Below are 19,382 nucleotides of genomic sequence, written 5' to 3' on the forward strand. Positions count from 1 at the left end.
CTCTGTATGTCGCGACAAGCCTTCACGACCAAAATTACAGGCGTGGGTGAGCAACATAGCAATCTTAAGGCCTTTAGACTGAAATGACCAGTGGCAACACAAACAATAGATACTTATTTTCCATTTAAACGGAGACTATTATTATGCTGTAAACACCTATTATAGTCTAACCATGGTGACCTTTAGCTCAACTCAGTTGTTCTTCATTCTGGGGATGTTTTTTCTTGAAGCAGTAGATAAATGCTCCTCTGACCAGAAGATGCAGCACAGGACCTCCTACCGCTGACTTTTACATCTTCCACCAAAGCGTACTTCCAAGCCACTTGCTTTGCTAACATGTAATTTACACAGCATGCCATAAGCTTATAAGAACAGCCAGATGTGTGTGCGTGTGTTTGGCCCACGCCTCCTGTAACTATGCTATATTTGCCTTTCACAACTCTCCCTGCTTCTTTTTTACGGTTTTGGTGCATGCCCAAACACATCTTTTGGCACTGACACAAACATGTACGCAGAATGTCCCGGCAGGACAAACAGTTCTGCAGCACAGAGATGGTGGTGATTCAACCCAGGCCATGTAATCAAACAGACCCTCTGCTATCTGACCAGTGCATGACAAGACAGTCAGGGAAATGATATTTTGCCTGAGACTTGTTTGTCCTCCATTAAACGGACTTCGACATGTTACATTGCATTCCATAGCAAGGTTGGTCAGTAATTATTGAATCAGCAATAAGCACACGTACCATTCAGGTGGCTGACAAGAGGACTGCAGGAACTGGTCGAGCAGTCCGGAAATATAGAAGCATCCGAACCCACAAAAACAAGATGATTCAGCGGTTCGATATTCAGTTGTCAACCACACTCCAGTACTACAGGCTTAAAATAAATTAAAAAACAAACACATATTGTTGAGAACAAATATGAAATATAGAAAATACGGAAAATTGAATTTAATTGTTTCAATGAACAAATACATTAAGATCATTTAAATAATTCATTCAATTTAAAAAAAACATCTCTACATGCTAACTGACCTCATGAGGACCTCATAAATGCAAACAGCAGCAGCACCTTCTGCTTATTTAGTTATCATATACAGGCATCATAATGAAACCACGTCACGGGCCGTACACCAATACATTATGGCCAACATCCTGCCAGCAGACCTTCAGTTTCACATGTCCACTGTGAATAAGAGATTCATCAAACAAGTCAAAAAGCTGAAAATTCGTGTTTTAAATGCAAGATGCTTTTGATGACATTTTAATTGACAAAGTAATCAGACCAATTAATGATGCAATTACTCATTGTATATAACATCAAACAGTAATTACTTCAGTTTTTAATATTTGACATTGCGGTCATAAAAATGGTAAAACTGAAAAGTGAAATCTTGTGTACACCCTAGTAAACATGATGTATTGTTGTTGCGTTTCGGAGTAGGAGTTAATAAATATATCTCTATAAATTGAACTAAACTCATGTTGGGGTTCCTTTTTTGTGTAACACGCCGGCGTTCCAGGCGATGACCCCTGTGGAATTCCCTAACTGCACGGTCCTACCGGGGGTTACTTTGCGAGAAAGACGTTGAAACGTTCCCAACTATTCTTTTCACTGGCGAGTACAGTCGCCCAGCCTCACATTCTTTGCTAATGTTAGTCATTTCGGAGTTGGATTCGGGTGAACGCATGAGTTGGTGGGGGCTGTGCTTAAAAATATTTGGGATGCAGCCCAACATGTCTCAATTAATTCAAGACGGCTCCTGTGAATTCGGCATCTACGTTGTGTTGTGTGGTTGGCTTCGCTCTTCAGTTGGCGAATTCTTCAGAACAGACCCAAATCACGCTCGTGCAGCGACAGAGAGAAAACTTACCTCGGATTTTGCGCTACATGCCGAAGTCTTCGGGTTTCTGGCGAAAACTTTTGCCTGGCTCTCACCCAGGGACTTTTAGAGAAGAAACATAATCCACAAGGAGGTTTTGAACTCAGAAAATCCACAATATGATTCTGGAAAAAAAGACAAATCACATGAGCTGCGAAACTTTCGGGCGAAAAAGAACTTGGTGGAGTTTGGAAACTGCAGCCTCAAGAGCTCCTCTAGGTTCGTAGACACGCACAAACGCGTTCAAACTGGTTTTAAATAATTATCGAGTAGTTGGTGGGTAATAAGGACGTGGTCTTCTCTCTCTCTCTCTGGGGGGATCGGTATGTTGATAGTAGCGGTCCTTCTTGTCCGGAGGAGGCGTTCAGGACTGGGAAGGAGGAGGGGGTGCTGCCTTCACTGACAGCACAGAGCGTAGGAGATGGGACAACTCCATATCAGGATCAGATTTCACCATCTCAAAACCAAAACATAAGGTTTAACGTATAACGTCGCATTTGCCCATAAACACACACACATTTGTTAAATCTTAAAAGTTCAACACCCAGCTTTGTTCATTTCTATTCTAACGTATAGCAATACGTCGACGACCATATGCTATCATGGGAATGAAAATCCCTCTGAACAACAACTGTTTTAAGGGTTGGTGAATACAATCTAATGAACGATAATGCAATACATTTCAGAAAATAATATATTTTCAACACACAGATTACAAAATAACGCGCAGTAATACATAGCAATAGTGTCATTATTTTGCAAATGTTTTCCTAAACTTTCATTTGTATAATAATACAAATATAAAAGAGCTTAAGACCAGAATTTGTTTTATTTTTTAATCTTCATTTAAATTAATAAATTGCTGATTGTGAAAAAAATGTAAAATAACTAAGTAAATAAAAAATAACAACTTACATTTAGAGTATGTTGGGCAAAGTGCTGAGAAATATTATTCATATTATTATTGTCAACATTTTAACTGTTGTGTCTTTATCATTATCACACCCTCAAATCTATAGTGTCGGCCCGATGTACATGACCGTGAATGCATCAGTGGGTCCAGATGCCTGAGTATCCCCGCCCCCTCTCTGTGACATCAGAGGTAAGGAATGGGAGGAATGTTGGGCTCCTGGGAGCAGACCACCACCACCTCCTCCTCCTCGTTTAATGGTTTTCCAGGGGCCACAGAGGTGACTAAACGCCGAACAAAGAAGGTCCCCCCACATATTTATGTCCCCTTTTTATTTGCCTTTTGCTAGCTCTTGAGTTACAACGTCGGGGGCGGGTGGGGCATTTATTTGCATAACCTACATTTTTACAACATCACAGCGACACAGGGGCATGTGTAAGCAGTTTTCGTGTTTGCTTTATACTAAAAGCTGCTATAGAACCTGCAGTTTCACTTTATTTGTGTTTAATTTCCATAATTAAATATAAAAAAGTGAATTATATTCATATTATAACTCGGTATTTTATAATTAGTCTGTTCTTTATGCAGGAGAAGATGTGTTTTAAAACTAGAAATGCTCTATTACACTAACATTTTTGAGGCAACATTGGAAACAAGTAGTTTAAATATTTTTCTCCACATATTTTTAATAAGGTTCAGCTATTATTATTATATCGACGCATTAATGCGTTATTATTATTCATTTCTATATTAAATATATTAATTCGTTTTTATACTAAAAAAGTTTAAAATTACAGAAGGGCAAAGTTAAATAAATGCTAAGAGAACTATTTGGTGTACATTGTGATGGAAAATTATACATATATGTGTATATATATTTTTTTTTTATAATTTGGCAACGACGTAGGAGCATAAAGACAGATAAAACATTGTGGAAGCGATCATAAGCGTTATCAGGAAGTGAAGTTATAAAACATGGCATTATGTACATTTTACATTGTATTACCTAAACTATGCGCTAGATGGTGATGCCGGCATTAAAACGCGCTCAGCGATTTCTTTTTCAAAAACAGAAAAAACACTTGGCGAAGATTTCTTTGTACTCCCTTTCCTCCTGGATCCTCAGATTGTTGGGTTCGGGATGATAAAATATTACTGAAATACTGGATTACCATTAAAATCGATCAATGAAAACATCAGTCTGATATCGCAATTTGTGTGAACTACAGACCAACACCAAATGAGCCGACAAAAATGTAAACACCAGCCACAGCACAATACAGATGTGTTTACACCCTGGTTCCCCAGTTCCACTAGTTTATGGTCTGTTTCCTGTTTTATTGTCTCCAGATGATGCAGGAGGCCACATCCATCAGGAGTAAGTTCATTTGTACTAACACAGTACAGAAAAAAACAGAGTTTTGGTCGCTTGCCAGGCCAGTTGGTTTATTATTCAGCTGCGTATTATTCCAGCACGATGAGTCTTGACTTTATTTATGTTCTTTATTCACACATCAAGCAAGTACTTCTTTCACTACTTTATTGCCACTACTAAGATCTAATGCTACGCACTTCCTCCGACTGCAGAACCATAATCATCACTTATATCATGTCTAATTCAACATCTTAGCTTCGCTTCGCTGCTAACACAAGGACTACAACTACCAACCTGATCACTTCAACCATGTCATCTACCACAACCCCAACAAATACTAATACATAAACTATTTCTACAACGACTAGAAATATTTCGACCACTAATTCTAATAGTTCTTCCTCCTCCTCATACTACTACAACGATCACTACTACTACCACATGACTGTTGCTTCTTCATCTTCCTGCAAAATACAGCTTCTACCACCAGTACTCTGACAATCCACCACTTCTGCCGTGATTCTAATTCTTGATAGTGATGCAAGTATTTCTGCAACAACTGATATTTCTACCACAAATTCCCATGACCAAAACTATTACCCAAAAACATATTACACAAAAAACACATATAACTCCAACTCCAACTCCTGCTATTATGCAAATCAAATCACCTTGACTGTTATTACTACTTCAACTTCTACTATGACAGCAACTATATCAGTATACCAACAAAAGATATGAACATTTCTACTATTATTACCTCTACGCCTATTACTTCTATGACCACGATGAGTAATACTACTTCTACTATTTCCACAACCACCACCATAATTATAAGTACTACTGCTGCTAATACCTGACCAAAAACAATTGCATGTACTATCACCTCACTTGCTAGAACTATTTTTATTTCCAAGAGTAATGCTTCTACTACAACTTATTCACCTGGAATCATTACAAATATCTATGCTGCCACAACTACTAGTACTTCTCCTACCCAAAATATTTGCCATTACGACTGCTTTGGCACTACAGTTATTTCTACTATAACACTTCCATAAGCGCTACCAAGACCCCTATTACAAATATTGGACTACTTGCACGATGACGACGTAGTAACAGATGTACTCCAAACATCTGGATTTTTTGGTTGGCGTGAATTTCAAGCAACACCTTTTGCTACCTGCATTGAGTTGAGACTGTAAAAAAACAAGATCAGGAATGGAAAGGAAAAATGCCTTTCCTTTGCTGCTTGGTTTGCTCCCTCCGCCGATTACTTTTTAAAGAAAATAAAGAAAAAAGCCATTTTAATTGATATTATTAACACGTAAATCTTGTTATAGATCCTTGATTAAGTCACTGTTCTCAAACCTCACAATGAAGGTTCTTTGCACTGTACTGTTTCTGGACTGTCAAGATCTCTTTTTAATGAGAGGTGTGTCACAGATTACACAGACGGACGCTCACCCAGGAATCAAGAGCAGAAGTTTGGGCTCCCTCAGGGATCACTTTTACCTCCTCACTCTTCACTACTCAGGAATGTGACCAAGTGACAAATCATAATTTAACAGACACATCGTTTTTCGTTCCCCATATCTGACTTTAAAATTTTTCATCGTGAACAGACACAAGCACAGAGGGTTCAAATGAACTTGCCCAAGTAAACAAGTAAGAATCTGGGAGTCATTTTGACGCAGCTACGTATTTGAACTGAAGACACATTATTTTACCAAAGAAAAACATGTTTCATCACTTAAAGATCATAGCAGAAGGCAGTCCATTTGTCATTCTCACCGGCACTCAGAATCACTGCATGAATTCTTTTTTGCAGGACATCCTTCCTGCTGATTTACAAAAAATACAATTTATTTCAAATGTCACATCATTTTTCACCTTTGGACAATATGTCATGATCATACAGTGTATGGCATACATTTAAACTGCATTTATCACAGCACTGACTTGAAATGACTTAAATAAGTTCTACTGAATATCCACAAAGATCTTTTGTTTTGCAGAAAAAGCGGCTTACAACTCAAATCTTAGTTATTTTAAGTTATTTTTTTCAGTAGGAAAATAATAATTCTACATAACTTTATTCCATTAAAGGTTCTGGTAAACCATTGAACGTCATGCTGCATTTAAGATTCTGTGTAAGCCGATTTATTTTCAGGGAACGTCTATGGTAAGTTTGGTGGAAACGTATCCAGTACTTGTTGAACGTGTTCTGTAGGATCTGACTGAAAGTCAGTCATAACACTTTCAGTCTACAAGTTGTGGTCGAGTGGTCCATGGTGGCTCCAGGGGGGTAACTGCAACTGGCTTTTGCATTTACGTATAGTGAAATAGATAAACAATAATCCAGACCGAATTATTACAGGGGAATGACAATAAGGAAAGAAACCATTTTTTTAACGGAAAAACTAGTTCATGAATGTTAAATATTATGTGTTGCGAAACAAATTCTATGTAACAAATTTGTAAGGAAAGTACTTCAAACAGAACACAAATCAAAACTGGTGAACATTCAAAACAGAAGTGCAGATATTTAGAGAACAGACATAAAAACTAATGAAAAAGCAACATGGTGTCCATTAAGAAAAGAAAGAAAAAGGAAAGCAAACAAACAAAAACCATTTCAGTGGTTGAGAGATCATAATCAGATTTGTACTATCGGACTCAGTTATTCGTTTTCAATCACGACACCCATCTGCAATGATAAAGAAAGCTCACACAGAAAGTCAGAGAATAAATACGCAATAAAACGGCTGTGATTAAAAAAAAAAAATTAATCATTTGCTGCATTCATCGGACAAAAAGACATAAAAAAATATATTCCGACCTTGATAACTCAATTCTTGTTTTATTTTTATTAATATTATTATTATTTTAATAATTCGTGCACCAATAGAATAACATGTAAAAATGTAAATGGAGCAAAAGACATTACATTTTGTGTACATTTAAAGGAACCCATTCAAACAACATAATCTATGTCCCACAGTGATTTGACATCACAGACACACATGCGGCCTTGAGGTGGAACAGCAGCCTGAACAACCATATAAGGTGCGGAAGAGAGCACAAGGCCGGATGTGGAAGAAGCTTTTGATTTACAAGAATATTAACTCGATACGAAAAACAAAGCCATGTTTTTGTGGTTATGAAAGGATATAAAAACGAAAAATAAAATAAAATAGGTGTCCAAAAATGCAACAGGAGTAGTAAAGTGTGAACTCTCATTGTGAGATTTTTTATAACCTGCCTTGTGAAAGTGTGAAAGTTTGTGTGAAAGTTTGTTTCGATTCAAGTACTGAACGTGTCATCAGACTCGATGTCTATAAACCTAACCCAAAGAACATAAGATAGAAAGGATCTGGAAATGGTTATCCATTTGGGTTACTGCCACACAGTTCAGGAAGGCAGTGGGATTCATTTTCCACTTTTTAGATGATGTTTTCAGTTGCCCATGACTCAGAACGGCTTCTGGCACCATCATATAGCCGCCGCAACACACGTCCAACATTTGTGGCAAGAGAAATGCAGCCTGGAGTGCTGCTGGGTGTTGAAATAGACTCTCTTTCATATGAACATTTATTTTAAAAACATGTTATCCTGAACAGATGACAATCATGATCTTAAAGGATCGCAGGTGGCTGGCTTCTATCTGAACTACCCGCACACTGTCGGAGTGTCAGACAATAATTAATTAACCTCTTTATGCTTTTGGATTGTGGGAGGAAACCCCACGGAGTTCATGCTAGATTTGAGCCCAGAGCTTTCGTGCAGTGAAGCCGCAGAATTAAAAAGTATTTCTCCATGATAAAAACAAGTATAAAAAACTAAACAATGAAGATTGAAGTAGGGAGGACAGTCCACAAAGCGTACAAACAAGACGCATCCTCACTAGCTATTTCAAAAGGTGCTCCCCACATCTTCACACTATAAAAGCCCTTTAGATAACACCAACCCCACGAAACCCCCTACGAGCCTATGTACAGTACACAATGTAATGAGTCTGGGCTGCCACCTACTGATGATGTTGCTGTGCAGTTTCCCCTTGTAGTCTCACTATTTAAAGAACTTCAGTTTCATATTTTAAAAACAATGTGTCTGACACAGTGAACATTTATATATATCAAAAAAGAGTGAACAAATCCAGCCAGGAAAACATGTCGTCTGTGGATGACATCACATTACGCACGATGAAACATCTGTTCCATCGAATCAATGCAAAGTGTAAAATATGCTCACTTGAGTCTTTAATAAGAGCAACTTAATCCCTGCTCATTCCAGGTTCACAATTATATGTCAAACATGCCGACAGCGGTGGCGAGACTTGGTTGAATCAGGTCAACGCAGTACATCACAGGAGGATTTTGAAATCTGCAAATAATGAGGCTGTACTGACTTCACAAACGTATTCAAGCACTTGGACCATACTTTTCTCTCTCACTGAATTGTGATTTCATTCTGACCAAACGTGTACTTGAATAAACCTTAATTTCCCGTGAGATTCTTCATTGTCTTATATAACAGCCGTTCATGTTAAGAGTGCGTTGTTGTCACGTACAGATCAAAATGCTTGCCCTGCATTCCTCTTCTTCGTCTGCAGTGTAATGTGGGGCGGATGTAAAGCACAGTGAATCATGTGCACAAGAACCTTAGATGTTCAGTCAAGATGGGAACAAGCACAGAAGAGAGGCTTAATGACTGCAAGAAGAGATTTTTCCATGTCAACCAGCACATGTAACGGAATACTTTTAATAACCAGAAAAGTGCAAACAAAAAGGAGGGTCAACAACATAAATGTGATTTTCTCAGTCAGCAGGAACACGAAACTCAGAGAGTTAAAGGAAACTATTTTCAACAGGCGTCTGAGAACACAACTATTCAAACATGATGCAAACCATTTAAGTCTTAATGGTAGACAATAGTTCGGCCAGGCACTCGGCATGTGTTTTTGGATTTGAACATTCACCTCTCAGGAAATCCTGGGGAGAGACCACAGGGGCTTAGAAAAGCCTTCCTAATAGGAACCACATCTGACTGCAAGAGTCCACTCTGAGTTGCAGGTGACGCAAGGTATAGTCTGTAGGAATCAGCGTGGACTGGACTCTACATTTCCCTGTTGGCTTTATTAAGATGTCAGCTCTTGCCAGACCAAGAAGGCAGGGAGTGCGACATCCTAGTGCTCAAAAAGCAAATGCCCAGGTGTGGTTTTATTTCTCTGGGCAATGAATCATGAAGACAAAAATAAATCCCTTATTGGTGATGGACAACTGAACCAGTCACCATCGGTAAAGAATGTGCCTAAACCCTATGGTTCGCACTTCTGCCACTGAGACAAAAACAAATTGAAGAAGGAAATGAGTTACCGCCATCAAACATTCATACTACTCCTCATTAATCTCTTGAACATAGCTAAAGAACAGGTGACCCTCTACAGTGTTATGGTCGAACACGGTTTCATATCTTCATCTGCAACTCTGACGCTGACTGTCAGAGGGACTTTGGACACCACATTTCTGAAAGCTACTGAGGCTTTACAGAGCTTAACTCCAGCGGCTGTTACTTATCAGATAAACGAGATGAACTGTGCTTCCCATGATGTCACACATTCTCCTAATTTCATTCATGATTAATTTGAAACTTCAGTTTTAAAGAGAAATCCTCAATAATCCAAGCAGATGCAACATATTTATAATGACACAGAGCTCATCCAAGTAAAATAAAACTGTCAAGTTTTGAAGTTTATGCCAGCCCTGGAAATAACCACATAGATCCTGACCCGAGCTTAACAGTTGCCCTATCACGCATATAATCGCAGCGCATGACAAATAAGAACGTGACTGCAGATTCTAAGCAGATGACAAGACACATCATTTCTATATAACACAAACCAGACTCATTCATTGACCGCATGGTTGTATAGAGATACTATTTAACAAAACGGCATCCAGAATTAAAAGAGAAACGGCCTTGTCGGTGAGGATGATTTAGCATGTTCATGATGAAATGAACAGTGCTGGGTCACTGGCTGACCCTCATTTAGTTGATATGACAGGAAGTGCATGCCAAAAATTCTCCCCAGGGGCCAGTGTTCGTCCAGGGAAGGGCCCCACAAAGGTATCAATTCTTCAAAAAAGATTTTTTACCCGAGAAAAAAAATCATAAATCAAAGGAAACAAGAGGCGCAACAGTGAAGGTGTTGGTATATGACTGTCACTGCCAGGGACACAGCATGTTTTGGACATGTTTGGAGAAATGAGGCAGAGCGAGGAGAACAGCCTTTACTGATTCAAGATCTTGATCTAAATTTCTGGCCTAAATCATAATTACTTTACCAAGAAAAGCCAACATCTGAGAAATATCAGTGCATCTTTGTCAGGACGCAGACAGCGATGGATGTCTGTGGAGCGTTAGGGCAGATTAAATCAAATGTTGGATATTAAAGACTGGCCACAAAGCACATCAAAATGTCAAGACATTTACAGCTGGTCAAAATTTAAAAAGGTCGAAAACATGAAGATGATATCAAAATAATGATATAACTTATGTGCGTTGTAAACCTATCTCGACTTGGTAACGCAAATCAAGCAACCCTGAAAGACAGTCTCAGTAGTCAGGAATATATTTACTCCATAAGAGTCATGAATTAGAAACTGAAATCTCTTTGTTGCTTTGTATCGATACAGTGGCCCCTTTCATCTCCAGGCTGAGGCGCTGTATGGCCGCTGCCACGTTCTTCCACAATTATCACAATTATACATTTTGAAAAAATTTAACTTGAAACAAATGTAACTGCTCAGTGGCTCTGTGACCCCTACAACGCTGCGGAGGGATCATTTTCCTCTCCACAAAGGGGCAGTTTATCCCAGAATGTTATCACCTGTGGTTCAATTGTGATAAGTCGTGTGGGGGCGCCGAGGCATTCTCCATCAGGAGAAATTAATATATATGAAATCAAGTGTGATATTTAACAACAATTTGCCCAAATGTGCTAATTTTCAGAAAAAAAGTTACTCCTCGGTTTTACAGACACACTGTGAAGGCAGAGTCAAGTGAGATCGACCACAAAAGTACACGCCGAAACTGGACACATTACAAGCAACCACATGAAAACAAGAACAAAGCAACCTTGTTTCTGATTAAGGTTTGTCCATGGTTTGTCCAAGCATGGTTTGATAAGCTTCATTTTGGGACGACTCTTCTCTCGACCTCATCTTCTCATCACTTAAGTGAGTTTGGCATTCTGGGCCGGGCACATCCCCCTCAATATTCACCCATGCCACCGAGCCTGCCGACTGTGACTAAGACCGCTTTCATATTTTGTTTTGGAGATTGAAAAGTGTGCTCACACGAAGAAATATATCTGGTGATTAAAGAACAAGTGTCAGAGGGGAGTCTTAACGTCTTAGATGCAGCCTACTCAGCATTTCTTTGTTAACTAGATGACACTTTGGATCGGATTAAGGAACAAATTGGGGCATTCCTCAGTCAGCTGACTAATAATGAATCATTAGGGCAGACAGTTGGACTCTTATATGTGAAACACATGTATTGTAAACAAGGCTAGTGCACACTCAGACATTTACTTGGGCCCACCTGAGATGGAAGTCTCTGGCAGCCCAGTAATCCTGGAGGGTTTCGCCATCTCGCAGGTCTTTGGCAGCCGCTGCACTCCTGTGTGAATTCATTTCTGTTTCTAATACTAAGCATGACCAAACCACAACACAAAGCCGCTTCTATCTCTTTTCACAGGTCAATGCCAAAAAATGAATTCAAACAGTTACATGTCAGTGTTGGGTTTGGGAATTCACACAGCGCATGACGACCATGGCAACTTCAAAAACAACCACGTCGCCTTGTCTGGTGGGTCAAGATTCTGAGGCTTGAGGCGTGGTCCTCGCGCTATCTAAAAAGCTCTGACCCTTTGTGCGTCGCTGTTTGCAAGAACACAAAACGTCAAGACATTCAGACATCATCAAACAATTCCAACATCCCAGCTTGAAAACGTTTTTTTGACGGTTTTTGACAGATTGCCGTGGATCCAGGCAAGAATAAATATTTCCTTTTGCCTGTTGTTGACTGCGTGTTTTGACGTGTTTCATCCTCCATTTTTGTCTTAAGTGTTGTCAAGTCTTTAAGCTGAAATTCTTGACCTAGACCTCACAGTTATATAAGTGTTCCACGACGGAGACGTGTATTACGGTAATCCTGTTGTTTTGCTTTTGTAACTTTGTCTTGGAGCTCGTTGATTTCTTTAATCTCTTGTTCTGATTTTGCCTCCACTTTGTATTGTTTATCAATGAAGTGAATCAATCTATCCATCCATCCAAAATAATTCTTTGTAATGATGCATGATTAGCCAGCCAGAGTGTCTTAGCGGACTGAAGAACATTATTGAAACTCTACGTTCTTAGTCACGTATTTTAGGGGTCACACAGGGTCATAAACAGCTTTCATGATGACATCCTTTACATCCTTGCAGAAAGCTGAAGACAGATGGAAAGTGAAATGAAGACTTGACATTGTGCAATATTTCCTTTGGGCCATAAGACTTTGTAACGCCTTAATATTTCATCACTGAACAGTCACGGATTTCTTACTTCAATACAACTTGCGGCTCTTCGCTGTTGCTCGCATTCACATCTGGCCTTGGCAAAGTGTGACTAGAATGCATGTAATCGGAATGTTACTACCACCAGCTATCCCATCAATTCAAGCTGTCTATAATATTTAAAATGGGTGGTTTAATTGAGTGAAACTATCTTAAGATTTTCTAATATGATTCATTACCATTTATACCATTTATTTTAAAGTGGTCGCCTTGAGGTTGTTATCAATATCTGAAAACGATTGACGCCCTTGTTATCCAATAGATGTGATTTGGTCCACCTTGACATGACAATGAAATACAGATAATGAATAAGGAAATGCTTAAATGCGGTCCAAACTTCTGGCAATTATATCAACTCAAATCAGGCTCTGCAATATCGTATATAACATGCAATGACATGTTTCAGAAACCTGCAGTTCTGTCAAGCAGAGGCCAACATCTCAGCCTTTTCTTGTTCTTTCTTAAATAACAATGGACATTGTTAATTCATTAATTTCAAGACTTTATTTCATCAACTATCTGAAATGAGATGATGCAAAACAATTAAACATCCAGTCAAAGTCAAAGAAACCACTGATTTCGCCATACTTGGCAAACTGAAAGTAGTTAGTTTCCCACCGATCTTGAATGATTTGGCCCTTGTTCTGACTTGCTGAGTGGACATGTCTCCACTTCAAAGCTGTCAAAGCCATGTCATCCCACTGACAAAACAATTTCTGTCCCTGCGGTCAAGAATAACAGCCAGTGAACACAGTCATAATCACCTAAAATAACCCCCATGTGCATTCAGAAGCAGGGTCTTCAATTGGTACGAACTCCTCACACTGATAAGGAATCAGTGGCCTGCATCCTTCTCAGTAACAGAGTCAAGGTGACAGGTGAGCATAGCAACGGAAACATACTGACATTCAGAGACTCCATTTGACGTTTGTTTGTGGCCAAATATTTGCTTGATATTAATATGAAATTATGCTTGATATTAAGAAGAACCAAATGACAATTGGGCTCTTCTTAATATCAAGCAAAAGATGTGACACACAATGGTGCTATGGTCTTATTAGACCCACAATAATCCTGACTAAAGTCCTTAAAAAAAACTCCTTAAAATGAATTTATTCTACACCATATTAAAAACATTAACCACAATAACCACTAGAGGAACATGTGCAATGTTGGACACACTTTTTGTCACGCCAGTCACCAAGGTTGTGACAGGATGACAAATGCATGATACAAATAATAGCTGTGGCAAATGTAACAAAACAAAGAGAAGGATATCGTCAGATCAAATTGTAAGTGATTCTACAGTCAGTGATCATACTGCCTGTTCTGTTTCAAGTGACTTCTCTCATGTGGTTCTCCAACTGTGCCATTTCCGTTCCAGTTTTTCAAATCAGTAGTAGTCATGATTCCTTAAATTCCCCTGTCGGACCTGTCTTCAGTTTGTTGATGTTCATATCCCCTCCTCCTGGTTCTTTAACTCAGTCCATGTGTGGGTCGTTGCTTTCATGGTCACGCGCTGGTGTATATTCGAAATTAGAAGAATTTTCTGCATCTGTCCGACCCAACTGCTTCATTTTCTTAAGCGTGAGCCCAAGTGAAGTAAGTTCCAATGTCTGCATACTGTGGCCAACGTGCTGATTGTTAGCTTAAAGAATGCAAAGATTGAAGGCATCTATTTGAATTAATATAATTGGTTTTAAGATGCAGATTTTTCCTTCCAGACCATTAATGAGTCATAATGTCTTTAGAGTCAAAAAATAGGTTTTAACACTTCACATTCACATCCTCCTTAATAGCTCTTTCCTGTCTAGAAAGGTTGACCTAAATTAACTCTAAACAAGTCCTTGATAGTCTCAGTTTAAAAGAGAAAAGCACAGTTGTGTTTGCTGTAGACAGTAATGTCGCCAGTCCAAATCTGTTCATGCTGCTCTGGCTTGCTGTCATGGCCGATTACATTAGGCATATAAGACATCCAGACACTTATGGGGGACCAAAAGAACACGTGAGATGCCATGTGATGCTGGGTGGATTAGTTCAAGTCAATAGGACACAGTATCTAAAAGGGAGTTCAATGAGTACAGGTACTCGACAGAAAGCAATGTTTTGAAAAGCACTGAATGCTGATATGACCAGTAACCACACGTGAATATGCAGTTTGCTTTATCAGCAGATGTTCTGGATGATCAGCACACAAGTGCTGTTCGCTAACCAACACGATGCCATGTTGATTTAGCTTTTAAAGCACAAACCAACGAAGTGGCAGAATATTTGTTTTACTTACATGACAGATTTCTGGAACAACATAAATGAATAGGAGCACTCAATGTAGAGAGTCAAGAATCTGTCAACACCAACTTCCATCCCAGGCGAGTGAGTTTAGACAGCTGAGGTGTGAGCTTGCGTGTCACTCACTCGTGACAAATGAGTGTTATTACCTGCTTGTTATTACAATGTCCACCGGGACAGTTGCCAAGCCGTGGTGGTCCTTCACAAGCCGACCACAATGTACTCCATTTTTAGGAGCTTATCAGTCCAGTCACAGCTGTTTCTTATTTTTACTGAAACCATCACACCTTCACATTCAAAAGAAGCGTTAAACTCAAAAAGACACATGAAAGAGGAAATTCAAACAGCCTTCTGAGAAATATCAGGCAATAAAATCAACCAGTTTTACAAAAATCTACTAATACACATCTTCAACCTCACATTGCGGCTGCACGTGTCTTAGTAAGGTCAACGCTCCTCAGCCTCCTGGCCGTTGCTTTGACTGATATACTATATACTTAGCTCGCTGGGATACTTGCATAGACGGAGAATGGTTTAGTGTTCACGGATTCAGGTGATGGTTTTTCACAACAAAAAACGAAATTGGTCATTAGAGATTTAAAAATCAACAAATAAATAAGAAGCTGCGATCATGACAAAAACAAAAAATAAAAGCAGTCGATCCTGAGACAAGATCGAGACCTTTAAAACATGGTTTTGAGTTCGGTCTATAGATCAAGACCAGCCTCAAGTACTATACCAATAGGCTGGTTGTCAAGTGTGGTCTGAAAAAAACATGTTTTAAAGAAGTGCTGTGCAGTATCGATTTCCTTGATGATACGGTAGGTACACAAAACTTCTCTTTATCATCTTAAAACATGAAACTGAAGTGACATCTAATAATGCACCAAACCCCATGGTAAAGTCACGGTCACACTGTCACACCTAGCTACATACAATTTATTGCTCAAGCTCAAATGCTTCACTTACATCGCACAAAGTACAATGCTCATTTAAGTGGACTGTGAATTAATAACATACTGTTTGAAAAATGTATACAAACAAGTGTTAAAGAATAATAATATACTGAAATCGGCTGAATAATGAAGAATGTCGCAAAGGATGAAAATGAATGTGAAACCTATGTCAATAACTGTATTATTGCAGGTCCCTTTTTAAACAGATCCATCCATATCCAGGTCGACGAGTGTCAAGACTGAGCAACTTGGAGATTAAAACCAGGAGGAGAAGTAGTGGGTTCGAGGGTGTTGAAAAAAGTCTGGAAAATTTGAAGACCAAAAAATGGCCTGTAGACTATGGCAGTCAGGATCATACTTGTTGTTGATGTTGTTCCTTAGGGAATAAAAATGACCTGTAATAAGGATGTTTTAATAAAAATGCCAAAAATTAGTCTAATAAAATTTCTCTGTAAGAAATATCCAGTTTGTGGCTTGGAGGCATATTTATTTTAAATGAAACACCTGCCATGGATTAAATAAATAATGCACCTAAACCTCAGGAAATGCTCTTTGGCACATCACTCCTTGCATTCCATTCCAGCTCGGGTTTTCAATCAAAGTAGGAATTCTGACTCAAAAGGATTTCAGCAGTGACTCCGACAAGTCGAACTCAGAAAACAAAATGCATTATAGACGGAACATTTTACGTCAATAAACTAATAAAGTCTACAAAATCAGCGCACCAGATGACTACTATCGGAATAAAACGATTGGAAAGACACAGTCATCATTATTAAACACTGACTTCCATTTTTTTAAAGGGGTTAACTTCGCTGAATACATCAGCATTAGCTGGTTGATTGACATTTCACCTCCGAGTTTTGCCTGAGTTGCCTGAAGACCTGATGTCTGAGCAAGTAAAGTAATAAATGTAGTTGTGGTATTGACTGTGTCTCCATGAGAAGTCAAGGCCATCATAAATTTTCTCCAAAACAAGCACCCGCAGGCACATGCACACTTCTTCATGCCGAATCCGTGCCTGAGACGACAAAAATGTCAGATCTATTTAAAACTTGAAGCCTTTTTAGAGGGAGGGAAGTCTGGCAAGGACACTGCTTGAATCACCGGTCATATGAGAGTCAGTAATACAAGGGTAAACCTGGACAAGTTGCCAGGCCAACCAAGAACAAACAGTTACACTCAAATGCCAAGGAAAGATAAGTACGCATCAATTTTGATTTCCTCCTTGCTTTTGGCAGATCACAAGGAGACAGAAATGATCATGTTTTATGAGAGACAACAGGAACAGGAATCGTGTTTTCCATTGACACACACAAAGACTTTTTGGTTTAAACTCTTTCTTATTCCTTACAAGATGATTGTCAAAACGTCATTTATAATTTTTTTTGCCTAATTTGATTCCTTTTGTGTGAAAATATATGTCTTAATTTGTGTTTTTTTGACGCACGTTTCTTGTCCTAAAGGTGATTTTATGTTTCCATGCGTATTCCATACGTACTGCATAATGAAACAAAAACCTGATAAATATCGCTTCTTTGATCAGTATTTGTTGCATTTACATGTGAGAAATGTTTACTATGAATGTTTTATGTTTCAGCTTTGAGTAATGCCACAGAAATGTGGGAATTCCAGCTTTAATCGGTCATAAATTTGGAACAACGTTAGCATTATACGTGACTTAAATGAAGCCTCAGATAAGACAGTGATAGGTATCTCTTGACTGAATTTTTTATATTATGATGAACAAAGGTATCTTCTTTCAGATGGAGAGAAGGGAATCAAGCAGGAAGAGGCAGCTTCATGGTTCACATGATGGCAAATAAAACCACATTTTTATAATGTCTTTCAATAAAGATGCTTTGAAAGGGAGCAATTGAGCGCCACAGGCGCGGGTGAACAAGTAGGTTTTTACTTTTGAAAGAGTCTACACATGTCGTGTTATCTGCTTGGGGGAGTTCCAGTTGGTCTGCCCTGCGACACTGAATGCTCTGTCCACACAAGATCACAAGTTTGTGTGTTGATTGAAGACCGCAGTAATATCTGAGGACCACATAGTTCTGGGTGAAGGGTACGGAGGAGAGGTTAGCCTTGGTGTGCACAGAAGGATTTGGAGGGAGGGAATAAATCACTAGTTTAGCTGCGTGTTTAAGATGATGCTACTCATCACTCCTCCTTAGTGACTCATCTATTCTCAGACAGGGCAATGAAATAAGAGATCTTTAGGTCCAGCTTTTACTATTCTCTATAGCATTAAATGTATAGAACTGTCCAGACAGGTTTTACAGCATGATAAAATTGCATATATATATATATATATATATATATATATATATATATATATATATATATACATATACATATATATATATATATATGACAGTCCAGTCAAAGTGACATTAAAGATCATGTGTTGATCATCAGGCTGATCCAAATTTTATGCCTTTCCGGCCTTTATGTCTTCTGACCGTTGCCAACCAAGCAGTGCATCAAAGTCTCATCAACTACTAATAAAATTACTGAGAGATGCCTTGCCAGACATTTTCTGCAAACTGACCTCCGTCATCTGTGGTTTCTGTGGTTAGATTTGATTGGTCGTCAGGTGCATGTGGTTTCATATCAGACGCAAAGTAACTGACCATGTGTTGAGGGGTACAATCTGCCTTTTCTTTTTCCTGCTGCGGCCTTTGCACCAAATAAGGGCAGAGAAGAACAGAAACAGTTGGCACATAACTGTATATGACAAGCTAGACCTACCAACTAATGTATCTCTGAGATGCTGTTTGAAGCAAGGCCAACTTCCAGGCAGAGTAAGAAATGTTATTTCATTTATGGTGTTTTGGCACAAAAAGCCATATGAAAATGCCAAATGTTCGCACTATGTTGTACTTTCAAAAACCAACATTTTAGTATTATATACTAATACAATCATTCTTTTCTCAGATTAAATAAAAAAAACTACTCTTCATGTGAACTGGCACATGAAGGATGGCCGGAGAAACATCTCTTGTTGTGTAACGTAAGGTCATGGAAAGATCCTGGCGCTGTAACCTTCCAAGGTGTTTGAATTCAAAAGAGACTGTGTTCTCTTTGTTAAAAACTTCCGACTGTCTTTTCAGTAGAGTTAATTGCTTCTTTGTTGATTTGTTCGAACAAAAATGGACGACATGATGATGTCACAGACCTCCAGAACCGTCTTCTATACTGATCAGCCTTCGACCATACTGCTGTGTGTCCTTGGACACCTACACTTCGAAAAAAATCAATCAGTGACTACATGGCCAGATGTCTTCATAACCTGCATTGAATAGCTTCAATGAAAGAAATGTTCTTTTACGATCCAT

The 19,382-nt window shown here is 38.8% G+C and overlaps 1 protein-coding gene across 3 annotated transcripts in view; it reads right to left on the reverse strand.

The window, feature by feature from the left end:
• Window positions 1-19,382, reverse strand: part of LOC128768635 (tyrosine-protein phosphatase non-receptor type 14-like) — a 55,754-nt gene that overhangs the window by 29,443 nt on the left and 6,929 nt on the right. The window contains exon 1 of one of the 3 annotated variants that reach the window (XM_053881633.1): window positions 1,877-2,305. The exons of 1 other annotated variant lie outside the window; for it this stretch is intronic. The gene's annotated coding sequence lies outside the window, so the exon portion shown is untranslated. Of the gene's footprint in view, window positions 1-1,876; window positions 2,306-19,382 lie in introns of those variants that run through there. One more of the 3 variants, XM_053881631.1, reaches the window with a different exon arrangement.

This window comes from Synchiropus splendidus, chromosome 12, assembly GCF_027744825.2.
Source record: "Synchiropus splendidus isolate RoL2022-P1 chromosome 12, RoL_Sspl_1.0, whole genome shotgun sequence".
NCBI classification, from domain to species: Eukaryota; Metazoa; Chordata; class Actinopteri; order Syngnathiformes; family Callionymidae; genus Synchiropus; species Synchiropus splendidus.